Genomic DNA, 19,982 nt, shown 5'->3' with positions numbered 1-19,982 from the left:
ATATGTATTCACAGAAATGCATGATATATATATACAAAAGACGCAGATCACCTAAAGTAAAAAAAATATTAGAAATTTTCTTGCTTACCTCTTGTGCAATCTGTCCATATAGGTAGGTTATGTGTGATTTTCTGAGGTTTCCAGTCTGCTGCAATCTTACCTGTCTCCCAGAACACTGTATCTGTCCCCAATCAAGGAGAATGAATATAGGATGGATAGATACAGTTTGCTGGTGTTCTTTGGCAGGAAATAGTTCCTAACAAAATTTTTCGTTCCTGAGTGCTGTGGATTATTTCGGGTATCCATGTCATTGTTTATGGTAAATCAAACAGGAGCTGAGGGGTAAGTGGGTACACTGTGTAATTCACCCTGCCTTACTGTAGCTGTACACCAGTGTTTTTGTGTTTACATGTGACATCTGAGTGTGAGAGAGAGGACAAAAGATAGAATGTGTGTATATGTGTGTGCCCTTCCCTGACAGTGACAAAATGGTCAGTGAGTTGCTGAAATTCATCCCTGCCAGGGTGAATGTGTTGACATCGCTTTAATTCAGCCTGCCACATGACACTGTGCTGGGTCCTCCACTTTGAGAGGAAAGGGTAGACAGGGGTATAGCCTGTCAAGCTAGCACAGCCTCTTAAAATACACATGCCAAGTGAAGGGGTGGGTGGGGGGCATGGCGGCAGAGCTGAGGACGAGTCACACATAAACTTTAATGCATGTCATAAGTATTTACTGTCATTTCTACAATTTTAGAGTGAGTTACCATGCTGTTGCTGTCTCATAAACCATAACATGATTATTTCAAAGACATTTATAGCCAATTGATTGTACTTTGTCTCATTTAACTGTCTCCTCTTTTTTTCATTTTGTAACCAAATGGCATTGCAGCTCCCGTCATTCATATTGTGTTTGTCAGAACTGACCACTGTACAGTACAGACCAAGTAAATACTATACTGCATGTCTTGTTAATTTGCAACCTAAAAAGAAAAAAAAATCAATCATTTTGTAGCAGTGGAGTACCAGAAGTAGTAGTATAGCACTGTAGTATTTCTTAGTGGTTTATCCAGTGTTTCCCTCAAATTGGTCCTCTTAATTCAGACATTATTCAGGTATGCAGAAATTGTTTTTCTGTATTATGGTCCTGTCTTTCACATCAAGCACCATGCATAACACCGACACCTCCTTGTAGCTAATAATTGAGCTTGAGTGTTAGAAGTGAGATGTTAAGAGTGGGGCATCTGAGCCATTCTTGGAACAAACAGTGAAACCAAACAAAACCACACCATAATGTGATGTTAATGTGGCTTTTTGTCCATCCACTGACACATGCAGTCATTTTGAGAGCTTTCCATGTGACTCATCTTGGTAATGTTACTCAGTAGCACAGTTGCACAGTCTCCCTGAACATGTCAGAACATCGGTAGCATGTATCATGTCTGTTTGACCATCTAGCAAGCTGTGTTTGTGTCGCATGTGAGGCCTTCCAAGGATAATCAGCTGATGTGGACTGTCAGGAAGAATCTGTATATATGTGTGTGCATTGGTGTGCACATGTATGAAGCTTGCGTGTATGTGTGTGTGTGTGTGTGCATCAGTGACTCAGAAGGAGTGTGGAGTCAGACACAGTGGTCACACTCCCTCTCTGCTGACAAGTGTCACCAGCTCCAGCTGCCTCGGGGTCTCTGTTGTCATGCGGGTGAGAGGAAGCAGGCAGGAGTGCTAGTGGTGCTGGAGGGGGGGTCAAAGCAGGGAATTGAGGAGGAGGTTGGCAGGCAGAGTGGTGAGGGAGGTGACAACAGGGCCATGATGAAAGCAACCGGCATGCCCCCATCGGCAATCCAAGTTTCAGCACCTAAGCATCCACCTGTCCCTCCCCCTTAACCCCCTTTCCACCTCCTCTTGCTCTCCTCTGGAGGATGGCAGGGGGAGGACGGCTGGCAGGGAGCGCAGCCACCCCGGCTAAAGGCCACTGCTACAAGCCTAAAACGAGGCGCGACATAACTGTGGTATGTTTGCTTAGATTAGATTTGCATTGTCAGATGTTTCTAGGCGGACTGACGAGAGGCATTTGCACGTCTATATATAGGTAGCATCCAGGCCCCACCGCAAGCCAAAGACAGATGCAATTTGTTTCATCCACTTTTCATAGCTATCTTGTGCATTTTTTAAAAGTGCCACGCTGTGTACCTAGCGTACTGCAGCCTAATGCTGTTTAACAATGCTGACGTTGCAGGAGGTAGAGAGCACAATGTGGGAGATTCAGTGCTGTGTTGTCTGCTTGGGTGGTGTTTTCGGCCATTAATATCCTCATTTTGTTACTCTGATTAAATCAACAGTCAGGGCGGTGTGTGTTCTGGACAGCTGCCATGCTTCCTGCCATTAATTAAAGGATAGTTAACTGTGGCCTCCTCCAATAAATAATAGCAATGCGCTCTCTCATGCCTTCAGCATCAAGCACACAATGAACACTGAACAGGATGACAACAAAACAGTAAAAGCCTGCACAAACACGCAACCCTATCCTCCACCGGATACCGGGGGCAGCAGAGTGCCCTGGTTACCCCCCATTCAATTCCCAAACACCCCAAGATCCATCTGGCCCCCCATAAATCTGCTTGTGTCTGTCAAAAGTGAAATGCAGCTGGCACACACATATCTCACCCCCTGCACGCTCACACTAGGAGTCGGGTTTGCTCGGAGTGTGAAAATAAGATCCGCCAGCTTCAATAAATGCCTCTTAGCAGCGCGACCATTCAGAGGCTTCCCAGCTATGTCTGGCCTCCTCTGGCTAAACCGTCTCATTAGCAACAGGGGACCTCATATTTGCAGCCCAGTTTAACACCGTTTAGATTTACACTTAGTAGGCTGCCTGCCCGGCCAGACCAGGGCCCCAGGTCACTTCTGAGGGCTTTTTATTTGCTGTTCATGTGGTATTTAACAAGTAATAACCTGTCTGCAGGACCCTGCTATTTAGAGTAGTCCAGGGCCATATTGCAGTGGAGTGGAATAAAGATGGTGTGTGTGTGTCTCTGTGTGTGTGAGGTGCTGAATGGAAACTGAGCCCCTGCACTGAAAGTGTGTCTGAAGCGTGATGTGTAATGAACTCAGACAGATGATCTCAGGCCACTCTGGTGTCACTCTAGACGTCCATCCAGGAGTATTGAGGCATGCTGGGAAACCCTCCAGGGCCTCATTGTTGGCTCTTTCAGACACTTAAGCAAAGGTCCATCATGACCAGTTTCTCTTTACTGCCTCTTGTGTTGGATTGGATCTACATTGCCAAAACTGCTGAAGCTCTTTCTCAAGTGTTTTGCACCAGCAGATTTGTGCCAGAGGCTACACCAGCACAGCAGTATCTCATAATAGCGTCATCACATACATATTTCAGATCATGCCAGTCGAAAGTCTTACAGTGCTCAATGACAGCTTTGTACTAAGCTATGAGTGTGATATAATCATTTACTTTAACACATTAATTTGCGGTGCAAACAGTAAATGCGAAGCTGTGATGTATTCTTAAAGAGATGTTACAGAAAGTGTTGTCACCTTTTAAATCACCGTTTGGTTTGGCAGTGCATCGGCTCAGGATTGGAGGTGTCTGAGAAGCATTAACACAGCAACAAATATAATTGTCTGCAACCCTCACCAGAGTTGCACCATTTTTTAAAAAAAAATGCTACACAAATCTTTAAAGTTGCTCCCTGATCATTTTCACTCAGTCAGTTCATTCTTTCAGTCTCTCTCCCTCTCTCTCTGAAAGAAAGCTTTATGCTATGAGTAGCAGGACCATTCAGGTTTCATCTCAGCATCAATATTGAAGCAGTGCAAGTGCTCAAATCAATGGATTTGAAGTCTACATATCTTTTGCACATCACTGTATTTTGCTTGTTGTGGTTATTTATTCTTTTTATTTTGAAAGTTGTCTTTTTTGCTGTTCTTCTATACCTATTAAATAGCCTTAACTGACTTGAGCATTTAGTCCTGTCACTGTCTCTGGGACTCATCTATATGTTTTTCCAACATCATATATGTTTTTCCACATTTCCAAACATCAATATGTTTGGAAATGTTGTTGTGCGTTTCTTCCTAATGTGTTCTAACTACAAACTTCTGCCTGTTCATCAAATGTTGTTTTGATCCATAAACTGGAAGAACATTCCTGCGTCCTCAATTATCATATGTTGCACTAATTTCCCCGCCTCAGAAACACCGTATCAGGCACAGCAGAACAACTACTTCTCACATTGACATGAGGAGTGGCAGAGGGAAAATACTCTCTGACGTAATGGTGGAAGTGATAATTAGTAATGTTCAGCAGAAAAGCGATACTCTTTAGTAGCAGAAGCACTGTGGTTTCTGCTCCACAAAATAATAATAACAAAATAAAGTGGCAACATACAACTGCAGAAGTGTTATGTCTACACAACACAGAGCTCAAGAGGGCAAACAAAAATGGTTTAAGATGAATCTTGACAATAAAAAAAAGCAGATTAAAAGGCATTAAGGCAAAATATTAATGCCACAGGAGGAGGCCAAAGAGCAGCTAACACCATCTCAGGGCGAGTGCATCTGTGCAGTTATTGGTGGGGTGTGTTTGTCTGGGATAATTCCAGGGGGCAGAGGCGGTGACCTTATCTGGATTATCACAGACACAGAGGAGCACCTGCCCTGTCGCTCCTATGTGCTTCCGGTTTTTCACTTTAAATATTCAGAGCGGAAAAAATTCCCTTTAATATATTCCCTTTAATAAAAATATTAACTATTCCCTTTAAAAAAAAATAAAAAATGTTTTTTTAATCATATGCCTTAATCTCAGCCTGTTGATGTACAGCTGTCGTGCTCTAATAAACAGCAGTCAGCTGTTGAGGGTCGGCTTGTTGAATCAGCAGGGCTCAGGAGAATCAGAACCTGCTCATCAGACACTCATCAGCCTCTGCAAACAAGTCAGCCCAGCGCCAGCTTCAGTTCACGAACTCTTGCCGCCTTACATTTTGTTAGTCACCAATTAGCGTAATTTGGCAAATGAAGATAACATTTAAACATTTAAAAAACAGGGTACCATTTCGATATAACTCAGAAGCAATTTAATATAATTTATAGGCTGATTCAGCTTGACACTTAGCAAAGTGTTTTAGGATAAATTACGTAGTCCGGTGTCAAATTAGGTTGTCTATTAATTGCAAAAAATAAATACTCTAGATGAAAGACAAGCTATGACATTTATATGTGGTTTACGTGTGAATTTCCTTTACATGTTGAAACAGTTTGGGCTCCTGAAAACTTTGGTAAACACCAGTTTTCTTGTGTAAGTGTTGGAAAATCACTTGCATGTTGCTCAATAGAGTGCTATTGTATGGGATATATGATTATAGTACCAGATTTCTTGCCTTTGTCTGTTCGGGGCACACTGAAACAAATTGCTGGTGATTTTGGTTGATATGGCAATAGTTTACCAAATCTTAAATCTTGTGCAATGCTTCTGAAAAATCTGGGTGCTGCAAAAAGTGGCATAATTAATGCCACATCATCCATGATTCATACAGTCTAACAGAGACATATGGCTGTAGATGCAAGAGCTAGAAGTTTCCAGGCTAACACAAGTAGTTATCTCTAAAGAGGATCCTGTGATGAGCGCAGGCATGCGGCACTGGCCAGGTGGCTCTTTGGAAGATAGTGCCAAAAGATGAAACCACCTCAGTGTCAGCATTTTAATTTGATCTGCCATGTGCACATATGTCTTTAAAGTCTATGGGGAGTCTCTTAGCCATTGATGCGCTTTGCCAACGGTCTGCAGTCGTACAGGTTAGCACCGCAGGCTAATCTGTAGTGAGTCGGTCCCAAAAGCCCGCGCCAAGTTGATGGCAGGATGAGTGATCTCCTCTCCTCTGATCCCCAGCTCTCGGATGCCCACTGCGTGCCAACTATTCAGCGTCTTTGTAGTGGGTGCCAAGATGCCCAGACGGGTAAAGGAGGAGCAAACAGACCCAAACAGGATTTGAAAAGCAGGAGAGGGGGATATTAAGAGGCTGGACTAGCCATTCCAAATGAGTTCAAATGAGTTTAGATGGCAGTCAGAGGGCAAGCTGCGAGTATCTCCGTCTTTTATGCAGTTCCACATATGAGTTGCGATACGTCATATCTGTCATGTCATCTCATTCATGGAGTTATAATGAGTGTAGCATGATCCACAGATACATGGTAACCTTAAAATTCATAGATAAAATAGTAAACTTATTGACAAATGTCCGAATTTAGTATTTCATGGAAGGGAGCAAAATAAACATAAATCTCACAGCAAGTCATATTTTGTCTCACTGCCAGAAAACATTTTTCATGTCCTATCACAATGGGATTTTCATTTGAAATGTAGCAGTCTGACTGCAGTTCTCCAAGCACACAAGTGAGACACAGCTGGACTCCAGCTCCGTAAAAATATTTTATTTAACTTTTTTTTTTTTTTTAAGTTAAAACAATAATTACAACAACCAGCTGTGTGTAGCAGCTGTTGTTAAGAAAATTGCTCCAAAATACAAAACCTCACTTTTACCAACAACTTTGTCATTCTTGATTTTCCTAGGTTATCACTATTTGGGTTTTAATGTGATTTTATATTCATTTTTTCCCCTCCAGACTGTATGATTGATTGATTGTTTGATTTTTAAAGCTAAATCTGCATACACAAACAAACAAACAAACAAACAAAGACTTAATGGTCTTTTATAGTGTTGGACAGTAATGCAAAGGTCTGACAAGTCCATAATAGCAATGAGACTTGAATTTGAGATGGAAAAAAACACACAATGGACACAGAGCTAGCTGCTGTCTATGTGTTGTGTACTATTTTGATAATTCAGTATCTCTGTGAAAGTTTGAGTGCTGCATGGCTCTGCTGAACCCCATTACAGGCGATTTATGTGGTATATGATGACAATATGTGTAATGATGATGCGTCTTCATGTCTTCTTGATGACTTGTTTGTGTGCCAACATGACAGAGAGAGACTGTCATACTACATCTGCTCAAGTCTCACATTTACTGCAAAAGGCTTTCAATTTTCACAGTCTGTTAGGGCTTCAGAAGTCTTGTAGTCTGTAGGCAGCATGAGGACAACCTGGGCGGGTTTTCTGTCCTTGTCTTGATGCAGTAAGCCCCTGTGGTTCATCTATAGCAAATCCTGGGGCTACAACAAAACAACTCAAACTGCAGTATCATAAAATCTGCATGATGCTCCATAGCTGTAATTGTTTATGCTACGGCTAGAGTGCGAGCTGATGTTAATGCCTGCCAGAAGATCAATCTCCAGAGCCAATCAGACTGAGAGGTCTCATTCGTCCAAACATATAAAGTCATCATCCCTTGTTTTTTTTTGTTTTTTTTTATCAACTTAAGCATCCTTACTTTTATATCTGATCATGAAAGAAAACAGGCAAAAGAAAATTTCATATTCACAACCTTTTTCCCATGAAATGTAGTTTCCATGTTACAGCAATGGAGATAATGCACTTTTCTGCCTCAGCTGAAAATGCATTTCAGTAAAACATGTTCACTTTGCATAGCAATGAGCCTAACTGCATTTTCGGAGTGAGTTGTGCCAGTGACACAGTGTCTCACGTATCCATTCAGTATTAGAACAATTCCAGCATTGGAGCTGTGTGAAGAGCCCTCGAGAGCGCTACAAGCGACAGTGGAGTTCCTGCTCCTTTCTCCTCCACTCCACAGCCTCCCGCATTAACTCTCCAGTCCATTCAGCTGTGATTAGAAAAGCCTCTCGGCTTCCAGAGTTTGCAATCATTTGACCATAATGAATTCCAATCACTCCCTCCTCCTACCCTCTGCTCCCACTTATGCTCAAGAGAAGATATAAGTAGGAGAGTGCAGAAATGAGAGAGAAAGACAGCAGGGTAGTCATAGAGAGAGGTGTTCACTGAGAGGATCCATAAACAGAAAATGATGCTGTGACTGGAAAAAAATGGTCTGAGAAATATAAAAGGAAATATAGAAATAGAGATTGTTCACCAGAGAATACTATAGCATGGAATACACAGAAGGTAGAGGGAAACAGAGAGCCACACAGGTATGATTGCAGAAGAATAGAAAGATTCTAGTAAGATATGATTACAAAATGAGCCTACATATAAGAGATAGATGGAAATCTTGAAGGGCTTGAAGATGAACAATGAGCAACTCCCCCTTCCTCTGTTTCTCCATAAAGAAATAGGCCTTTCTAATACACTGTTGATCCGCAACTCAATCTACAATCAGTGAAAGTCACTTGAAGACCACAAACATCATCTGACCCTAAAAAATCTTCAACTTTTTATTACACCCAAAGATACACATTAAACCTTTTAGCAATGCTTAGGTGACAAACCTCCTTTAAAATTAAATATGCTGTCAGACTGGGAACTTTCTATCAGAGATGTATATTCTGATGTGTAGGTTTCTGGTTACAAGACAGGACTGTTGAATTCAAGTGCTAATAATAAATCACAAAAATGTATTACCTATTTGGTCATGAGCCACGTTAACTACCATAACTTTTTGTTTAAAGCAAGAGGCCTTTTCACAATGCTCATGCTTGTTTATTGTTTGTCTTCTGGGTTTTTTGATTTTCAAACTAAATAGCTCGTGAATGCAGTGCTGTTCAGCAGCCAACTTTGAGCACCTGGATGTTGGAGCTCCCCACCGACACATGAACACACCACAAGATGTTTAGACCATGCAAATCAATGTGTATTAAACTAAATCACCATGAAACAATACAATCACTTTGACACATAAACACAGATATTCCTCATATCTGTGTTGTCCTGTGCAGCAAAAATGGCATAGTGTTATGTTTTAATTCCACTTAAATGGAAATGATTTTCAGGAGGAAGGCGCAAATATGGAGTTGAGAATTCAAATTACCAAACAGACATTCAACACCTTCTGATTCCTGTGACCTTTGTATTAAAGAACCTTAATACACACAAAAGACAAATAATCTATCTTATTGAAAGTATAGCTATTTATTATATATCATACATTTATTATGCATCATACAGATCTAATACAAACCAATACAACTGCTCTGCCATACGGTTTACTTTTATGATGCTCTTTTATGATGCTTTATAATGCTCTTTGTCACAGTTATTAAATTATGTATATTGCATTGAGCTCATAGTTAGTGGTGCTGTTGTACTGGACTGCATTTTATTTGGAGCTGTTTCCACTATTCTGTCCCCCCTCATGTATACAAATAGGAAAGACAAAAAATTAGAAACACCTCTCAATATAATGTAGTCCAGTACAAGAGCTCTGCAATAAATCGGTATCGGTAATAAACATATAATTAAATTCACACATTTTCGACAGTGTCTTGTAGTAGGCCCTTGTAGGCCCTGTGAGTGTGTGTATGTGTGTGTGTGTGTGTGTGTGTGTACTGAATGTGTATTGCACAGCAGCGCTCTCAGCAACCTCGAGGTGTGAATGCTTTACAGTAAAGCAAGTAAGTTTTTAACTCAATCAATTGCTGTAATGGCAAAACCTAAAATATAAAGTCTAGGTTCAAAATAATCACAATGACTGTTTTATTTCCTGGAAGACTGTGAGTTTGTTTGACTGATTGACTGACTGGTTCACTTTTAACGGGACAAACACATACTACTGGACTTCGATATATGATTGATTGCACAACAGGGATATAACAAAGTTACACAGTTTTATATTGCAGCTAGCCTTAAAAGAACAGGATGAATGTTGCGGTCTCCTTGTTGTTCTCTGTGGCTCTTTCATCGCTCACAGTGATGATGCTGACAGTGCTGTAGTGATGACCTTTCCCCATCGCCATGCCAACATTCCCATGTCCCCCTGGCCAGCAGTGTCCCTGTCACCAATAATCAGCACCAGAGTCTGACCACCAAGCTGCCTTGTGAGGATGACCAGTCTGGTCACAAAGACAAGTCTAGACACTTATGGAGGCTGTGGATGTATATGAGCTGCGGGCTGTGGGCATCCCGACATTCACCAGATGAATATTTGCTGATGAGGGTTATGCAAGGAATAAAGTCAAGATCACACCATATGTGCTTACCTTGTCACAGTCCCCAGATTCTGTGTGGTTTTGGTTGTTTTCTGTCTTTCCTGTGTTGATATTTTTCTGTCCTGTCAGCTCCGTGCCTCTTGTTTTGTCCACCCACCTGTTCCTAATTCCCTCATTAGTTCAGTTTGTATTGAAGTCCAACTTTCGGCTCCGTCCTTGCCAGTTTGTCGTCATCATCAGATCTTGTTTCTGGTTCCTTGCCTGTTGACCTGCTTTGTTCCTGTTTATCTTACCTGCCAGTTTGTTATTTTGCCTTCAGTCGGTCAGTTTCTTAGTGCTCAGTTTATTAGTTTAGTTATCCTGTCTGCACGGCTTGTGTTCTCCACCTTCCCCTCTGTATGCCTGCCCTGCCTGCCATAACCTTGAATCCAGACTACAACTACATCTCAAGTAAATACTTTTTAACCTCAGCCCTGCCTTGTGTGTCTGCATTTGGGTTCACTTCTCTGCATACCTTGTGACATACCTCAAACTTTTTTTTTTCTTCTTTTTTTTTTTTCAGATTCGCTGATGCTCACCTGACCTTGGTTTATAAAACAGAGGGGAAGGAAAGCAAGGAGGGAGAGAGAAAGGAAGATTCTGTGCATCATGTCTTTCTTCAAAGGTCACCTGATGTGCAAAATATCAGCGCTTGAAAGAGCAAAAGATCCGGGGCACACAAAGGGCAGGAACGGATGATCCCATGGTAATGTGGAGAATAGGTGTTGCCATGACTACATATGTAGTAACCTGGGTGCTGGCCATACTCTGAATAAGGTCCCATTGGGTTAAGTTGTTTACACGAAGCTTTGATACCCTGCAGCTGAGACTCCCTGTTGCTAAGAATGAACGAGACAGCAGAATATTCCTGTCTACATGTGGTGTCCCACTAAGAGATAGAGCAGGTTACTTATAATGCAGGGGAAAGAAATGATGATCCCAACAGTAACTAAAATACATGAGTTTTACATTCTTCATTTATTCATTTATTTCTTTATTACCTACTACACACTGAACATAAGTAGGAGTCCAATCCAGAAGATAGTAAATTAGTGGTAAGTTATCATATTACATAGGTTAAAGTTATACTGAGATTAGCATTAACATACATAAAATATAGAGCACATGTTGTATCACATGTCTGTGCAGGTTCCAAATTAGCAGGTGACTCGTTCACACCTCTGAGCCAAAGCCAATAATTAGCCAGGGCTGTTGCAGGGATCAGTCACGCGAAACTAAAATGTTAACCTGTTTGCACTGAGTTCATGTCCTGGATAGTGGTGGGATTTTAGGTCACGAGGTGTATAATTGTAAGTACTGCCTGCCACTGTGTTTTTTGCTGGCATCAGATTGTAACTACTTGAGTCTGAGTTTATGTTCACGGCTTAAACCAGAAGTGAAAGTGATGAGATGTTCCCATGTCACAGTAACAGGTTTAATATCGGAGAATGTCTAAATTGGGGTTCTCGTAACTGGAGAATGAGCTCACTCATGTTACTCTGTCTAAGTTATGATGTTTGCACGCATTGAAACATACCTGCATTACTTAAGCAGCTGGGTAAGAATGGAAATCTCTGTGCGTGCAAGTGTGAGACGTGCTTTGTCCAAAGTGCTGTCTCTGTATCTGTGTGTCTGCAGTCAGGGATGCAGCCAGGTCTCTATGCATCCGGCCCATTTGTTCTTTTATGTCAGTGTGAAGGATGAGACCCTTCCATGATTCTGCACTGTTCTGCTAATGATGCACTGGCCCAGCACTGACAAGGTAATAGCATGTTGTGTGAATGTGTCTTTGTGTCGGTGCATGTCAGAGAGACAGAGAAAGTAAGAGGAGTGTGGACTATGTGACAGCCCGTTAATACGAGCGCCGTACAGCAAGAAAATGGGATGATAGTATACTAGACAGTAGCTACTACAGTAAGATGTGTGATACAGCCATAACTAACGAGGCTCTGAGCTCGTGAACTTAAAGAGGGACAGTCTCACACACACACACACACACACACACACACACACACACACACACACAAAGAAAGCTTGATGTCTGTCACCTTCCCTGGAGAGATCAGGCAGCCATACACATGGCTCAGTGCCTCCATAATCTTTCTCCAGAATACAACCTGGTCCTGTGTGTGTGTGTGTGTGTGTGTGTGTGTGTGTGTGTGTGTGTGTGTGTGTGTGTGTGTGTGTGTGCGTGTGTGTGTGTGTGTGTGTGTGTGTGTGTGTGATGTCTGACTCAAGCTGACAGCCCAACACACATCCTCAGGGGGTGCCTTGTTGGTGACTACTGCTGACACACACACACACTCACACACACACACACACACACACACACACACACGCAAGCACAATGTCTAAATAGGCTAATGTCAGGGCTATAGTTAGCTAACCAGCTAGCGAGATAACTCACAACATTGTTTCTGTTTCCAGTCTGGATACTGTGGCTGGTTGTATTTGTGAGTTTCAGGATAATTATGTGCCCTGCCAGGCTCTGACGGCAGCTCTGATTACACAGCAGAGCATCAGGATGAATTTACGAGTGCACCCATAACTGGTGGTGGAATTAATCTAGAACTGTAAACTGTCAAATTACTAAATAATAAAAAAAAATGAAACACTGAAAAATTTAATAACATTTAACTGCTCTTTAAGTAGAGAGATTAGTGTCAGCGGCAGCAACGCTGTACGAGTACATCAGAAACTTCAACACCTCACAGCAGAATCAAAGGCCAGCTGAAGCCGATATCATTTCAGAATATGTGCAGGGCACCGGCAGGTTATCGATGAAGATTTAATCTACCGTTAAGGTTTTAAATCAATTTCAAATGATTACTTTTACGGCTGGCATGACTCTTAGCTGCACCTCAGATCCTCTCACCCTGAGCTGTATGATCTGGAGCATCCAGATCCTCAGGCAGGGCCTTCACATAGAGACGTACTACTTTTACGCTAACTTAAAATCCCACTACCGGGGTTCAGTGTGACTGGGTTAACCCAGTGTGAACAGGTCACCCACTAACTTGCTGGCTGTATAATTGTGATACTGGACAAGAATGATATTTTATGTCTTACTTTAGCCTATTTAATATGATTAAATTACTAATAACTCAGCATCTTTTGGATTGGACTCATAGTGTAGTTGCAATGAGAGACTGTGTGATGGCTGCATCTCAAGACCCACACTAAGTTGCCTTACACTACACCCATCTCCTCCTAAGTCACTCAGTTTTTCATATAACTTAGTATATTCACATACATTTCAATTGCACACAGCTTTGCTTGACATTTTTATTTGTAAAGGTTTAGCAGTACATTGCTATGTAAATATGGAGCGCACATATTCTACACGTTGCTTTATTAAAGTGATCTCTTCACCCTCACCTTGTCTTCAAAGCGTAGCTGAATATTGTGGACTGACTTAGAGGCACATTTTCAGTTAGTAGTTATTATGAGTGCTATAAATACGCAGAGCCATGTGTAATTGCTGTGCATAATGACACATTTGCAACTTTGGTGCTGTTGGACCATGTGAGTGCAACACTAAGAAGAGAACAGGTGTTTAGAGACCTTGCTGGAGAGGGGAGGGGTCCCCGTTCCTCTACCTGTAGCTCTCACACTGTCACTGTGCGCACCGATGCGTTCATAAAACTGTGCTTGCTTCACTTGTCGTGCACTGAATAGGACTGAACTGTGCACTGCCTTTTATGAATGGAATGTGGCTTCTGCTGTATCTTCTTGCAGGCATGGGGACAACATTTTCCACCAGCCAGGACACCGTATAACAGCGTCAAAACAACTTAAAGTTGATTGAATCGGGATTCTGCAGTTATGTTTCCAGAATTACAGATTTGAGCCGTCAGTCCTCAGTGGACTGCCTCCTTAGCAGAGGTCTGCGCTCTGCTGAGAAAATGTTCTAGTTAAGTATCTACTTATTGTTATGGACAGGAATAGGGTATTATTATGGACAGTAATAAGCTAATTAGGACTAAATGAATTAAAATTTTCTTATTTGAAATTCCAAACCCCACAAGTGTCTGCTTAGGAAAATTTGGGGCTTGGGCAAATGTAGTTGATGGCCCCTGACATAAAGCCCAATGTTTTTTATTATAAATGTTGTCAGTGCCTTTAATGCAACCCTTATATATTAACTGGAGTGACCAACACAAATTTAATATGCACTTATCTGTTTTTTGCAAAAGAACTCAAATGTACATTTGAACTCTACTATACATAACTTTGGGTATCAGAAACCCCGTATTTTTGGAAAGTTCCAGAACATGTGTGTGTGATAAAATAATATATATATATATATTAACACCTCCAGCTCTATTGCAGTTTGTGCTTTCTTTGCCGTTCTTTCGTCCGCAGTGCTGTATTTTCCAAAACAGCAAATTATGTCAGCAAACCTGAGCTTTAAATAGCATCAGTCATAGTCAAATGAATTAAATTGAAATTAGCTTAATGTCTATCAGGGCTAGGTGTAGTGCTCAACAGGCCACCCCAACAAGTGCTATTTGCACGTCTCTTAAGACCAGGCCAGACAACACGATTTTTTTTTTCAAACACAAATGACAATACAAAGATTGTACAGCACACGTGACGACTAGTGTCTTTGAAGAAAACAAACAGACGCACTTTTTTTTGCACTCGCGAGAATGACACCACAGCACAGGCATTACGTCATACAGCTTTATTTTTAGTTCAATGGCTTGCTGTTGTTGTTACTACAAGGATTTGCACTAAAAAAAGAGACAAAAACAGAAACAAGGCATGTGGCGTAGGCTGTGCATGAAGACGTGAGCTCTGCACAATGCATTATTGGCTGTATTTCTTGCAGAAAAAGCTGGGCCGGGGGTTGGTTTTGCTAATCTTCACAAAAACAAAGCTATGAGTCAATGCAGCTTTACACAGAATTTACATCACTCTATGGCATTTGACTATCATTGTTACTACTATTATTTACAGAAAGGTGTATGTGGTAGGCACCAGCATATATAACAATATAAGTAGGGTCTAAAGGTTGAAGTTACATTAATTTCCATGTAATTAAGGTTGAAGTACAATTGGCATATTTAATAACATAATGCACATTAAAACAACCTGACAATTAACTACACCAATTAAAACTCAATTATCCATTACAGAGCAAAACGGTGATCTGCACCTTTAATCATGTGGCTCCACGTTGCCACTGGCACCAGACTGGCTCTACAGTGCTTATGCATAGCTGCTAGGAAATGCTACGACTATTACAAAGCCCAGATATGAACATATGGCTGCACAACTATAAATTATCCACAAGTGCATCAACAGTGGACTAGAAACACAGCAACAATATTAGCAGTATTACCAGGGGTGCCACCAGGAATTCTGGGCCCCATGAAAATATATATATATATATATATATATATATATATATATATATTTACTCAATGATGGTTTAATAATTTTATATTAGTTTTTTACCTATTTGGGGCCCCTGTCAGGCAAGGGCCCTTGGAATTGTCCTAACTTTCCCCCCATATACAGTGCCCCTGAGTATTACCAAAGCAATGTGTAACAAATCTCTTTCGATCAAGCGAATGTTACATTAACACAGTCGAGGAATTTCTACACACAGCAGCACACAGCTCACCGAGACCATTAAATGTAATCTTGGGATTTCCACACATAGCCAGGCAAAAAGATCCATAGCAGCTTTGGATTAATTATGACTCACTTTTTAGGCCACACACATAACTTAAAGATGTCAGAACGCAGGGAAATAGGACACTAAGAAGTCCGACTTTAATGTTGTTTCATGTCTGGTGTATGATTACTGCATGGTAACACCTGACTGCTTGTGATGCACGTCCACTCCATTTGTAATTGTGTTTATTCATGTATCCAGGTCTCTCTCTCTCTCTCTCTCCCTCTCTCTCTGTCTCTGTCTCTTTCTCTATCTAGCTATATAGCGATCTATCTAACAATCTATCTATCTAATTCTAAAAAGGTAGTGAAGCACCACATATCTCACTTAGCTTCCCTCTTTGTATTCATACCATGAAGACCAGCTGCTCCACTTACCTTACAGAACCTCCACAATCTGCCCGAGCTATTGATTGACTATTAACTGCTGAGAAAACTGTCACTCCTGTTGACCGGTGGAGCCGAGACACAAGAGACACTCCAGCAGAGCACATCACTGCAGCAGCAGGAGGATCTAAATACACTGCACGGGCAAATCCTTCAGCTCCTACAAGAGCTCAGAGGCCCTGCTCCCACCTGGCAGTAAAATGTGTCTGTGGTGATCCGAACACAAGTGGACAGTTCTCAGTCCGTCTCCACGTGTGTCTCGTCGGCTCACTCGTGATTGGATCTCACTTTCACGCTCTATATGCAAATAAACATGTATCATTTCAGAGAGAGAGAGAGAGAGAGAGAGGAAGAAAGAGAGAGAGAGTCCGTAAAATGAAATTCCTACCTTGCCTGCCCTCCTACCACGCCAAAAAATAAAAATAAAATGGCATTTAACAGGCAGCAGGTATTTAACAAAAGCCGACATTCTTGCTCACTCCAGCTTCATTTTGTCAATCTGTCAATCTCTGAAGGCGCATTTCACATCTGTCACAGGCTCGACCCGATCACATTCAGGCTCAGGCTTTTAATAATTCCAGTGTGTCCGGAGGGTCGGGTTCTCCACTTAGGTGGATAAATCAGCCTGTGATATTTTTGTGGTATTCCCGTAGTAACTGCAACGTGCACATTCACACTGCTGCCTGTAATATTTCTGTAATATTCCTATAGTAACTCTATCGCATCTTGGGTTAGAAAGAATGTGTTTAATTGGGCCGGGGAACAAAATTTAAGAACTGCTGCTGACTCCGAATTTTATATGGGAGAAAAAACCCTGAATATTGTCAATATATATTTTAGGGGCCCCCCAAAATTTCTTGTATCATGTTTTTAGGGGAGCTCATGTCTTAATAAGGGGAGCTTTTATTCATTAACCAGCTGCACTTCAGTTTGCATTTGATCCATCAGGCAGAGTCAGTGAAGATTTTTTCTCTATGTCTCTATCTCTATGTCTGGCCAGCGTCAGGGGTTTTGGGCCGGACAGAGGATGTCAGGTGAGTGGGTGGTCCTTCAATGCGTCCTGGGACACATGTCTGTAATGTGATGCAGACAAAAGCCTCCCCGGCCACCCCCAAGTGCGTCCTGAAACGTGATCTCTCAGGACACATGTAGGACGTGTTGCTGCTGTTCACACCTGTACTTCGAGGTGTCAGCTTGTGATCGGATTTCTCAGGACGGATGTTGATACCAGATGGGAACAAGGCTAAAGACAAATGACTGAGTTCTATTGTTTGTGAGTCATTTATGATTTATGGAAATTTAGCTCAGTCACTGTCAAGAAACCCCAAGAGGTATCATTCAGTCATTCAATCAAAGACTTTGAAACTAGATGCAGTATTATATGTTTTAACTGTGCAATATTAATGATTTTTTTTCTAAGGTTAATTTCTGCTGCAACGTTGCATCTGTTCCCTTAAATTACCTTTTATCTTCAGAAATGCAGACAATAATGTATCGGAGCGAGTCAGAGAGATGGTGAGGAAGGAACATTTTGTTGATGGCGTTGGAGCGATGAGCCGCCCTCAACATGATTGTTCTTGCTTGTGTAAATAACAGACTGAGTCGCTGGGCTGGTGTAAGGGCCCGCCCCAGAGCAGCTCTCATTTAACCCGTCAAACAGAGAGAACCGCGTGTCTGCTGGGATTTTCTTTGTCCTGCTCCGCTGACTGTGTGCGATGTGCCTCGTGGCTTCGGTTCTCGAGCTGAGCCATTTTAGACAAATGAATTGTCAGCAGAGCAATTATAAATTAAGTAATTTATTCATTAATTATGGAATGACTTGTAATTAGGAAAGAATTATTAATTATGGTGTTGAATTACATCAATTTAACCAAATAATTTGAATCAATTTAAGTATTGTTTTAAGGTGGTAATCTTTGGTATTAGTTTTTGTTTATTTGTTTGTTTGTTTTACATCTTTGGTGCTCATTACTGTGATATTTGTGCTTGTGGGAAAAACCTACCAAAAACTCTTATGCTAAAAATGGTGGTAAAATTAAGCCATTAACTTTATTCACATGGCAGCCATATTTGATCAAGTCACTTGTGGCTGGAAACACTAATTATCCAAGAAGATGCAACAGGATCGAAGGGAACATCCATGATGTTGAAAGAAAGACATGAATTAGTGGAAAACACACCGCTTTAACCAAAATGCACCAGTTGCCCTCATCAGGAAATCATACACACCTGAAAGCTGTAATTACCTGCTTCTCCCACAGCCACCGCCTCCAACACTCAGAGGTCAAAGGTCAGAGCCTGACCCTGACCCCCTGTCTGTCTACTGCATCCAACATGCCAGTTAGCCATCTGGTGTCCTCACACACACACACACACACACACGCACACACACACAGAAAAAGAAATCTGAGGCAAAAACATTAACCCCTCTTCCTGATGCGTGACAATGTTATATTGTGTGTGTGTGTGTGTGTGTGTGTGTGTGTGTGTGTGTGTGTGTTTAAATTGTCAGTTGAGACAAGAGATTGCATTCGAGACATAGTCCTCATGATCTTTATCCACAACTATATATATATATATATATATGTATAATTCATCTTCCTCCTCTTCTTGCTGTTTTGTTTGTAACCTGACTGGTCGACTGTAAAGTGCTGTTCATTTTTGTTAATCAAGACAATGTGAACATTGCAATTTTCAGTCTGGCACAGTGGAATTTAAAGCCCCCATGTGTGGAATATTAATCTCAATATATGGTTCTCATATTAATTTTGATAGTATCCACATAATGACTGCAGAAAAATGAGTGTGGCGTAAAGATTTCTTTGTGATGCATATATTAGCCACCACATTTACAATCATATTGTGACATGAACATTGCGGGCTCTGATGATCTCACTTTGGGTGTAATAAAGTGCTCAAGCAGGTGATCATAAGTGGTACAGCCTAACAGGTGTAGCCTTAATATAGCATCAGATCTGCAAATGTGGTAGTCAAGGTTATTCAAAATCAAAATAATCAGTTCAGTTATACTGTATTTACACTAATCCAGTAAACCCTACATATGAAAAGCAAGTTTGATCATGGTTCAGTTTAAACTCACTGGCCTAAATTGAGGAGCGGAGATCACTGCAAAGTGAGAAATACAATGCAGAACTCTAGAGCAAACGAACTGTCCAAATTTTGGACCAGATTCAATCGTCGTGAATGAGGCCCAGGCTGAAAAGTACTGGAATCATCCTGTAAAGTTTCCAGAAATGCACATGGATCGGGGGAAAAAACAGGCTTTAGAAAATGTAAAAAAGATGGGTCCAGAGAAATGTTAAGACAAATGATCTATTATCTTTGTTTGCATGATGCTTGTGCATCATGGCTTTTGTGCATCAAGTGCTCTGTAATTGGGAAGAAAATCTGATAATGGATGACTAGGCGACAGAAAGCTTGGACACTTGAGGGATTTCTATTTTTTGAGTGTGTTTATCTTGTATAGTGGGTGCATGTGGTTTGTGCATTTCTAATAGAGCACTGTGTGTGTGTGTGTGTGTGTGTGTGTGTGTGTGTGTGTGTCAGTCATTGGTTGCTTGGCAGCAGTGGTGATAGGTTCATTACCCTCCTAACGACAGGCTGATGGAGGTGCCTTAAGAGGCTCTTCTTTTTCTCTCTCTCCTTCCATTTCTCTTTCCTGGCTTTCATCTTCAAGACACATCTCCCGCTGATTGCCATCTCTCAGTGACTGTGCGAGACCAATATTGAGAGAAAGAGAAAGAGAGAGAGAAACACTGTTGGCCACCTACACCTTCTTTCTTTTCCTTTCTTTCTTTCTTGCTTTCTTGCTTGCTTGC

Source organism: Myripristis murdjan, chromosome 3, assembly GCF_902150065.1.
Source record: "Myripristis murdjan chromosome 3, fMyrMur1.1, whole genome shotgun sequence".
NCBI lineage: Eukaryota > Metazoa > Chordata > Actinopteri > Holocentriformes > Holocentridae > Myripristis > Myripristis murdjan.
The sequence above is the reverse complement of the archived record's forward strand: the minus strand, read 5'-3'. Positions refer to the sequence as shown.